Here is a 10,881-nt window from a genome sequence, read left to right as displayed (position 1 = left end):
TAGGAGCTATAGAATTTCAGGTACCATGTTGAAAGGTGAGGACATAGTACTCACTTCCTTGCCGTGGAAAGTGCTGATCACTTTTTATAAGGGAGCTAAAAAAACAAAGCCATAGAGGATAGTAACTTTTGTTCTAGACAGCAAGGAAGAAAGGAAGCATTTGACTCTGTACCTTTTTCCACTTTAGGAGAGTCAATGGCACCAGAGGGGCCCAGGTTGGTCAGAGTGGTAGCAAGTGCATGAAAAAAGATTTATCTTCCAAAGTTTCACTGAGGCAGCTGAGTGTCAGAGTCCTTGGCAGGAACTTTGAAAGCCAGAGGAGAATAAAAACAGTCAGATGGCTCACAGGGAGAAGCCAAAAGTCCACAGAGAGGAAACAGTACAAACAAGCTTGGTTTGACTAGCTTAGCCTAATGCCACTGTTATTTTAAGTGGCTTTGTCTGCTATAGAAAAAGAACATTCTTCCATTTGAGCTCCAATGTTCACTCTCCATGACAAAATATGCTCACAAGGGTCTATACGTTTCAATTGACAAGTTGCAATATGTATATTATATATGTATATGTGTATGTATTTGTATGTGAATATATATTGTTGAGTTAAAAAAAGCAAAGCAGAACAATGCATACATTATGGTCTCATTTACATTTTAACATTATATTTATGTTTTGACCTATACCTGCTAGTGGATTCTTGGAGAAGGTCTGGATGGCTACAGGCCAAACTATTAATAAAAGTTACCTCTGAAGAGAGTAGTGGGATGAAAGAAAGATAAATAAAGGGTAAACCTTTACTTTTGACTCTATAAACTGTTTCAATTTTTTAAACATACATAGATTACTACTTTTTTTATTCTAAAATCTAAAGAAAGATAAGGAGGATAAGGAAGGAAGGAAGGAAGGAAGGAAGGAAGGAAGGAAGGAAGGAAGGAAGGAAGGAAGGAAGGAAAGAAGGAAGGAAAGGAGGAAGGAAAGCTATCAGCAACCAATGCCTTTTCAACACAAATAATCTTTCTTCTTTGGAAACATTAATAGTTAAAAGAATAGAAATTTTGAGTAATTCTATGAGGAAATTTAGACATCATTTAAAAAATAAATCAAGAATGAATCAATATTTTTATACTGTCATATTTATGCTAATGATGTTTATATAGAGAAGAACATTATAATTAATAAGTGAATTGTTTAGATATCCACATGCAAAAGAATAAAATTGGACCCATATCTCCATAATATATGAAAAGTAACTCAAAATAAATCAAAAACCCTAAATGTCAGAATGAAAACTATAAATCTCTTAGAAAAAAAAAACAGAAGAAAATCTTTATTTATGACATTCAATCTGGCAATGGTTTCTTGGATATATAACACCAAAACCACAGGCAACAAAAGAAAAAATACATTAATTGGCCTAAACTGAAATTTAAAAAAAAAAAACTTCTGAGCATCAAAGGACACAATCAACAGACTGAAAAGGCAACCCAGGTAATGGATGAAAATATCTGCAAGTCACATACCTAACAAGTAGTTAATATTGAGACTACATGAAGAACTTCTACAATTCAATAACAAAACCAAACCCAAAAAAACCAAAACCAAAAAAAAGCAACCTGACATAAGAATAAGCGAAGGACTTGAATAGACATTTCTCCAAAGAAAATATACGAATGGCCAATAAGCACATGAAAAGATGCTCAACTTCACTAATTATTAGAGAAATGTAAATTAAACCACAATGAGATATCACTGATTATTATTTAAAAAAAAGAATAACAAGTGTTAGCAAGGATGTGGAGAAATTGGAACCCTTGTGCATTGCTGAAGGGAAAGTAAAATGGCACAGCTGCTCTACAAACAGTATGGCAGTTCCTCAAAAAATAAAAAATTGAATTACTTTATGATCCTGCAATTCCACTGCTGGGTATACACCCAAAAACACTGAAAGCAGGAACTCCAACAGACATTTGTACACCAATGTTCATAGCAGCATCATTCATAGTAGCCAAAAGATAGTGTATTAGTCAGGTCCTCCAGAGAAATAGAACCACAGGATATAGACAGAGAGATATTGATTTTAGGAATTGGTTCACATGACTGGAGCAGGCTGGAAAAAAAAAGCTGATGCTACAGTTCAAGTCCAAAGGCATCTGCTGGCAGAATTCCCTTTTCTGTAAAGGAGATCAGTCTTTTTCTGTTAAAGCTTTCAAATGATTGGAGGAGGCCTATACACACTATGGAGAGTAATCTGCTCTACTAAAAGTCTAGTAATTTAAATTTTAATCTCATCTAAAAAAATATTTTCACAGAAATATCTAGAATAATATTTGACCAAATATCTGGGTACTATGGCCTAGTTAACACAAAAAATTAACCGTCACAGACGTAAACAACCCAAATGTCTATCAACAGATGAATGGATAAACAAAATGTGGCATTCCCATTTAATAGAATATTATTAAGCCTTAAAAAGTAGTTATACACCACATAATGATAATTCTTCAACAACATACCACATGTATGACACTGGTCCCATAAGAGTAAAAGAGATTCTAAGCAAAAAGCTAACTTGCAATATTGACAGAAAAGACTGGATCTGACTAAAATGTTGAACTTACTGCCAGCTCTGGGTGGTTTAAATAGAGGAGGCTCAGTATGTTGTCTATCCGCCCTGTGCCTACCTAATGGCTGGGCCTGGAGCTGGTGAGAGAGCTCGGGGAGAGGGCTGGGGAGGAGTGGAGCACCTGTGTACACACGCACACGCACATGCACATGCACACACACACCGTGTGCACAAACTCACTTCCTGTCCTTGGTATCTCTTTCCTCCCAGGCCTGTTTCCCTTTCCCTCTCTCTCTTCTCCTTCTCCTTTATTATTTCCAGTTTCTCTGGGTCTCTTTTTGATCTCTGCTCTCTCTTTCTCTCCCCTTCTCTCCCTTCTCCGCTCCCTCCTCCTGAGCTCTGCTCTCACTCAGAAAGTGCCTCTCTCCACATCCCTCCTCCTGCTCCCCACCAAGTGTGCTGGCACATGCGCACACACACACATTTTATCTTTTGCATTGAATTTTTACTGTACTTTTTCTACATTTATATACACAAATACCATTGTGTTATACTTGCCTACAGTATTCAATACAGTAACATGCTATACAGGCTTATAGCCTAGGAGCAATGGGCTATGTCACATAGCTTAGGTGTGTAGTTTGTTAGACCATCTACATTGGGTAAGTGCACTCTATGCTCACATAACAAGGAAACTGCCTAACCAGCATTTCTCAGAATGTATCCGTATTGTTAAATGACACATGACTATAATGAATTCTGACATGCTACAATATGGATGAAACTTGAAAACATTAGAGTAAGTGAAATAAGTCAGTCACAAAAAGACAAGTCTTATATAACTTCACTTATAGGAGGCATCTAGAGCAGTCAAATTCAGAGACAGAAAGTAGAATGGTGGTTGCCAGTGGCTGACATCAAGGGTAATAGAGAGCTATTATTTAATGGGTAGAGAGTTTCAGTTTGATGAAAAAGTTCTGAAATAGATGGTGAAATAGATGGTTGCACAACAGTGTGAATGTACTTTATACCACTGAACTATACAATCAGAAATTATTAAAATGGCATAAAATTATTAAAATTTTATGTTACATTTTACCACCATAAAAAATTAAGTACTTTCATATATAGGCTTTACTATGATTCAGACATTATGCTAAATTATTTATATAGATTTTCTCATTTAATGCCTATTGATATGCCCATTTTACAGATAATAAAGTCTTTTAGAAAAACTGACTTGCTAAAGGTACACTAGTAAGAAGCAAATCTTGGATTGAAACCCTCACAGTCTGAGTCCAAAGTCTGTGCTTAGTCAATGTGTTATATTAAGAGAGTGACTACATTAAGATAAGATAAAAAGCAAATTAAAATATTTTTCAAATAATATTTTAAAGTTGATTTAATACGTTAAAAATTTTAATAATGAATTCCCTAAAAATGTGAAATCCAGACTGGGTATTATTAATAACAGGACCATAAGAACTTCACCATAAGTTCTCATTCCAAAACCACAGCATCTCCAGAAATAAGACAAGAGACCAGGAGATCCAAAAAAAAAGGAAGAGAATGTGTACCTGGCATCTGCCCCATTTTTCCACAAGCCTGGGAACATTCATAGTTTCTCTATTTTTTTAAATAAAAATACTGTGGTTCTGTCCTTGTTTTTTAATTGTATTTATATTTAGCTCCATACCTGTGAATAGACTCTTGGAGAAGGACTAGAAGGATACAGGCCAAACTATTAACAAAGTTTATCTCTGGAGAGAGTAGTAGAATGGTAAGAAAGCAGGTAAATAAAGGAGAAAACACTACTTTTGACTCTTATATACTATGTTTCAGTTTGTAAAGGAGACAAACACTCAACTGACATTACTGAATGTCTAGTATAAGTCCAGGGACTATGGCGGTTCTGTTCAAACAAGATGAAAAGATAGAATGCTTGTCATCAATGAGCTCCATCCAATAAACAAATAAAATGTCTCCTGTCTCTATGTGCAGCACATCCCATAAACAATACTCATGTTGGTATTCTGGTCCCTCCAGGAAAATTTTACCAGTTGGAGTCCTCCAATGATCCCCCTTCCATGGACTTCTTGACTGCCACTACCACAAACAAAAATAGTAGCCCAGCTGTATTAAACTTAAGCCAGTGCAGACTAGTGGTAAAGACTTTGGCTCTGGTGTTATATTGTCTGGGTCCACATCTGCGATTTGTTCACTGTGTGACTTTGAGCAAGTTTCTTAATCTTCCTGTGCCTCTTGTCTCTTCAGGTAATAGATACGAACCCTCACAGGGTTATTGAAAGGCTTACACGAGCTAAGACATGAAGAGCCCTCAGAATAATGTTTGCCATATATTAAGTGGTCAGAAAATGTTAGCCATAGATGTATCGAATAGCTATCTGCAAGCAACAGACTGTCCCAGGGACAGGGGGAGAAGAATATAAAATCTTCCAAAGGAGAAGAGACCTTAGAGATAATTTTTCAGATGATGGTACAGAGAGGGCCATAATGGTTCCATGTCTTGCCGTAGGTCACACAGGTGTCCAGCAGTAACACCAGAGCCAGACTCAGGTTCTATCTGACAGAGCACAATGCCTTGGAAGAAGAAACAGCAAGACATCTCCAAACTGACTCTCCACTTAGGTGCATACTACAAATCTTATCTACTTCAATAATTGTAAATTATGAAATTAAAAGTATTAACATGTGAATAGACGATTCTCTCAGCAGAGTAAGAGCTATTCTGCAAACATTGTGTGTGTTTGAGGACTGAGAAGGGGTGCAACAACCATCCATGTCAAAGACTTTAGGATGCAGTCTGTTTCTGAAAAGTAGCAAGGGTAATAATCCAGAATGCCAGACCACTTCAGCAGAGCTCCAAGATAGCCACCAGAGATGAGTCCAAAAAGTAGGGTCCAGACTCGCTGGTCAGCTCTGCCTACACAGCCTACAGGCCCTGAAAGACAGGTCACAGAAGTAGTGGAGAAGATGGGTAGGGTATGCTGGACAAGAGTTAGAAACCAGACTACAGAAATAGACCATTCCAGAAATACTTCCACTATGTAACTGCTATCAGTTCAGCTCTCCATATCCCCCACCAACTTACCTCCCAAGCTTCTCCTTCTCCATCAGGCTCATCGTGTCTTTCTCTCCCACCTCTCCCATCTTGCCAACCTTTCTTCCCACTAACTTCTCATGGATTATCTTGCATTACAACCCAATGTCTTCGAAGACACTTTCCAGTCTATGCTTTTCCCAGGTTTTCCCTTCCTCCTAGAATCCTTGCCACCTGCTGTTCTAGGATCCCTTTCCCCTCAATTAAAATTATGTGTCAAAATCTTTTCCCAGAAATGCCAACTCTTCCATGAAGCCATCTTACAATAAGAAGTCCTCTTATTGACTGGGGAAAAAAAAAAAAAAAAAGATGTCCTCTTTCTATCCTCCGCACTTCCAGAACCTTCTAGATTTTTCTAAGGCATTTGATAACTTCTACCTCGCTCCCCTCTCAAGAAGCTCTCTCTTTTACAGCTTTATACAGCACATTGCTAACAAGTGGTTGTCACTCAGTAAACACTAGTTGCTGGCACAGAGGTCACAGAATAGTGGTGTGAGAAAACTGACGTGCAGCAGGGAAAGCTGGAAAGGAAGGCAATGAAGAGGGAATAAAACAGAAAATATGTACCATGTACCAGAATTACTCTATTTAACACATGTTAACTCACTTAGCCCTCTAGACAACCACATGACGTAGGTGCTATTATCTACATATTACAAAGACAGAAACTGAGACATGAATGCGTTGAGTAACTTGCCCAAGGTCAGTGAGAGTTGTGAATTGAACCAGGCCAGCTGCCTCTGTATATTGGTTCTCTGCAACACTGTTCTTTCTAACACTGTATCCCAAAAACCACTTCAACTGTTCCACTCACTGCATTCATTGCCTTTCTGAATCAAAAACATGCCCTGCAATTATGGCACCAAATTCCCGCCTACTGCTTTCTGAGTCAGAAATTAAAGAATGATTCTGGCAAGATCTGTCATGATGGCAAGATCTGTCTCAAATCCAAAACATTGCTTAAGTAGAGAGAATTATAGATGCTTCAAATGGAATGCGCCTCAAGCCATTCACCTAGCTCAATATTTGCCATCATTTCCGTTCCTAAATCTTGAAATATATACCAGTACTATTTGCAAGCATATACATCTAACAATCACTCTGAATATTATCTTGATAGAATTATGGGATTAATCTACAATTACAGTATAGGTTACTGATGCATGCAGTTGTCTGTCACGTGTCTGAGGTGTTTTTTTAACAATCATAAAGGAATATGGGCCTCCAACTATGGATAGGAAAATATAGAAAAGATACACTTAGGTTACAATTGCATTCAAATGTAAGTAAAACAGCAATTATCTACATAATTGAGCCTTTAAATAATCTAATATTAAACTTCTTATTAACAGAAGAAAAAGTTTTGTTGATTGTGAATAAGCCAGATAGTTTTCTCAATGTTCTATCAAAACGGTCAGGGAGTGGAGGCTGTATAAAGATTTTGGCTTTACAAATGTATACTCGGTTTTCACAGAAAGAAAATAAAAAAAAAAAATGTATCAGTAGGTTCAACTTCAAAGTTAGGAGAGGCTTACAGCAAGATATCAGTTAAATTTCTGTTACCAAGAAATTTAAAAATACCATACAGATAACCAAAAAGTTAAAATCTTAGCAAAGTAGAAGAAAAGGAAGCCAAGGGTCTATGCAGTTTGTGGCAGCAAGCATATTTTTCTCTCCCTGATGAAGAGAAGACTAGTGAGAAGAGCAAAAAGACTCAGAGATCACAGCGGGAGAAATACGACATCCAGCATATATCCAAAACTTACCCAACTCGGTCTGTTTACTCAACACTTTATTTTTCCCACTTTGCCAATTTTAAATCAGACAGCGGCTGGGCTTTTGTTGTTGCTGTTTCTGTTCTTTTGATCCCAGAGCCCCATGAAAATTAAACTGTGTGTTAGATAGGATCTGGCCCCGTCTCGCATTAGGAGGGGGGAAAGTTTTAAACTTGGATCCTTGGTTGATTCTTTGGGAAAATGAATAAATAATAAGTCGCTAGAAGGCGAGGACGTGGGGGACGTGCTCTGCTGAAGTCAGCCCGCGAAGGCGCTGCACAGTTCCTCAGCACAGCTGTCCAGATGTGCTTCATCTGGTTCCCCCACGGGGCACGAACCTCGGTCGCCGCGGCTACCCGAAGCTCCAGCTCATTGGTGGCCGCAGGCTTCTCGCTTGCTATCTATTGGCCCTCCGACCCCACTCCCGCGGGCTTCGGGCCCGCCCCCGCCGCCAGGGCCAGCTCTTTCCATCCTCTTAAGGAACCTGGAAGTGCAGCGCGGGCGCTGATGTGGCACTCGGCGGCGGCGGCGGCGGCGGCGCGCGGAACCCGAGAGGGGCCTCGAGCCCAGAGGGAGGCCCTCCGCATCCAGTGCTCTGTTATGCACCGTCCTTTTAGGCAGTTTGGCCTGTTTATTTAAACGGGATGATTTTAATCTGTTCTTGGGATGAAATTTAAGGGCGCCCGCCATCGCTTAAGTACCCTGCATTGCCGAGTGGAAGAGACTAGGGGTCCGGGAGGCCCACGACCCCAAAGGGAGTTCAGGCCCGCTTTAGGACTTCACTCTCTCCACTTTCTCCAAGGAATGAATTATAAAATTCAAGAGCCTGTTCCTTGGGGACAGTATTCTTTTGTTGGTGGAAAAGTCTTAATGAATCCTTCATTGAAGTCCTTGTTAACTAGAAGGTTGTTTTCTGTGGAGAAGCCCAGGGTTGATTACAAGAGTGCTTTGGTTGGTTGGTTTTTTGTTTTGTTTTGTTTTGGTGGTGGTAGAGAGATCTGAAATGTTGCTTGGTTCTGTGAGAATTTAAATAGGACTGCACCAAACCAATGCTTTGATCATGGGGAAATCATGGGAGGGTTGACAGAATGGTTGATTAGTTGGGGGCCGGTAAGATTTACAAATCAACTGCCATTATAACTTAAACATGTTTATAGAAATGTGACCTCATTGAAATATTAAGGTGGCAAGAGCCACACTCATCAGGCCACACACAATGAAAGGTGCCAGGCTGTATATTAAACAGCTTGACCCACATTATCATATTTAATTCTTACAACCACATTATGAAGTAGATATTATAATTATCTTCATTTTTCAGATGAAGCTACCAAGATGCAAATAAGCCTATCCTCTGCTACCGCAGTCTCCAATATATGTTTGCAGTACTCCATCATGGTTACATAAACTTACCTGCCATTTTCCAGGAGTAGGTAGGTCAGAATTGTGAGTACCTCTGCCTTCTGCTTTCCAAAGATTTCACCAAGATGATCACGTCTTGGTTGATATATTTGTTATCTATTGCTATATATGTAACATATTACCACAAATTTAGTAGCCTGAAACACCACACAATTATTATTGCACAGTTTCTGAGTGTCAGAAGTCCAGGCATGGTTAACTGGATCCTATGCTCAAAATTTCACAGGCTGAAATCAAGGTGTTAGCCAGGCTGCATTTTCATCTGGAGGTTTGCTGGGGAAGAATCTGCTTCTGATTCCCTCAGGTTGCTGGCAGGATCCATTTCTTTGCAGCTGTAGGGCTGAGTCCCCAGTTTCTTTCTGGGTGTTACCTCCAAGAGTCTACTCTTGGAGGTAACACCCAGGCTCCTGCAGTTCCTAAAACACAGGAGGTGGAGACTATGAGATGAACTACCTTAGAGTCTGTCTGCCACAACAGGCTAGTCAGACACCTCAGTCTGTATTACCCTGATTGCAATGTTATCACATCTCCACAAGCCCTCCAAAACTTCAGGGCCATGCAATCAAGTAAACTGGGACGGTTATGAGTAGATTCACAACACTCAATCCCTGTGGCAGTCAAGGAAACCCACAAAAGAGGGTTGACCCTTGAAATCAATCAAGAGTTTGGCAATCTGGAGCACTTGTAGTCTGACAAGACTGCATCATTTATCACAAAAACTATTCAACAATGGGCTGATAGTCAAAAAGATGGAGGTGACACAATTTTTTTCTTTTTTTATTTATTTATCATGGTGACATTGGTTAATGAAATTCAATAAGTTTCAAGTATACAATTCAACAGTAAGTCATATATATATGTGTGTATATATATATACACACACACACACACACACATATATACACATACATATATATATTGCATTGTGTATTCACCACCCATAGTTAGATTTCTGTCACCACATATTTGACCCCTTTTACTCCATCTACCTCTCCCCTCCCCCCTACCTTTCCCCTCCCCCCTACCCTCTGGTAACCACTAGTCTACTGTCCATGTCCATGAATCTCTGTTTATCATGTTTCTTTGTTGCTTTTTAGATTTATATCCCACATATAAGTGATACCATGTGGTTTTCAGCTTTTTCTGTTGATTATCTCAATGATTATCTAAAGATCTATCCATGTTGTCACAAATGGCAGTATTTCATCTCTTCTTACAGCTGAATAATATTCCATTATATATATGTACCACATCGTCTTTATCCATTATCATCTATTGTAGGGTGCTTTGGTTGCTTCCACGTCTTGGCCACTATGAATAATGCTGCTATAAACATTGGTGTGAATATATCTTTTCGGATAAACGTTTTCAAGTCTTTGGGGTGACATAATTTTTTTCTATTTCTCCTGCTAGTACAACGAAAAATCTTTATGTATAAATAAACATACAAAGAAGAGGACATCAGACTGGCTAGGAATCTAGGGACCCAAGGAATGATATGATGGCGAGTTCTCTGTTTTCTTTTTGTCTCATTTATCCAGATTTGGAGCCCAATAAAAGCCTATTCTCTCTAGCCAAAGGACCAGAAAACAAGAGTCTAAAAAGACACACACACAAAAAAAGTTTAGCTAGTAACAGCTACACTCCAACCAAACACCGCAGAAAAAAACTGTGGCTCCACCCACACTCACACCAGCAAAGGCCAAGTGAAGAGCTTAGACAGACTTCCACCTGTACAAGACTATGACAAAGTGAAAACTAAGAGCTAGGTTTTTAAAAAGATCAATTTAATCAGCAAACAGCTAGCACAACTGACAAAGAAAAAAAGAGAGAAGACACAAATTACCAATGTCAGGAATGAAACAAGATTTCACTACAGACCTAGAAGGCATCAAAAAAAAAATAAGAAAACAACAGACAAAATATGACTTAGATGCAATGGACTAATTCCTTGAAAAACACAAATTACCACAAGTCACCCAATATGAAATAAATAATTTGAA

At 38.9% G+C, this 10,881-nt stretch overlaps 1 protein-coding gene across 2 annotated transcripts in view; it reads right to left on the bottom strand.

Annotated features, from left to right (window-relative positions):
- Positions 1 to 7,793, bottom strand: part of TMEM45A (transmembrane protein 45A) — a 63,073-nt gene extending 55,280 nt beyond the window's left edge. For both annotated transcript variants that reach the window (XM_006916552.3, XM_015592966.2), the window contains exon 1: positions 7,448 to 7,793. The gene's annotated coding sequence lies outside the window, so the exon portion shown is untranslated. The remainder of the gene's footprint in view (positions 1 to 7,447) is intronic.
- Between the last annotated feature and the right edge of the window lie 3,088 nt (positions 7,794 to 10,881).

Source organism: Pteropus alecto, unplaced genomic scaffold (assembly GCF_000325575.1).
Source record: "Pteropus alecto unplaced genomic scaffold, ASM32557v1 scaffold164, whole genome shotgun sequence".
NCBI classification, from domain to species: Eukaryota; Metazoa; Chordata; class Mammalia; order Chiroptera; family Pteropodidae; genus Pteropus; species Pteropus alecto.
Note: the sequence above shows the minus strand (reverse complement) of the source record. Positions and strands in the feature narration are given on the sequence as shown.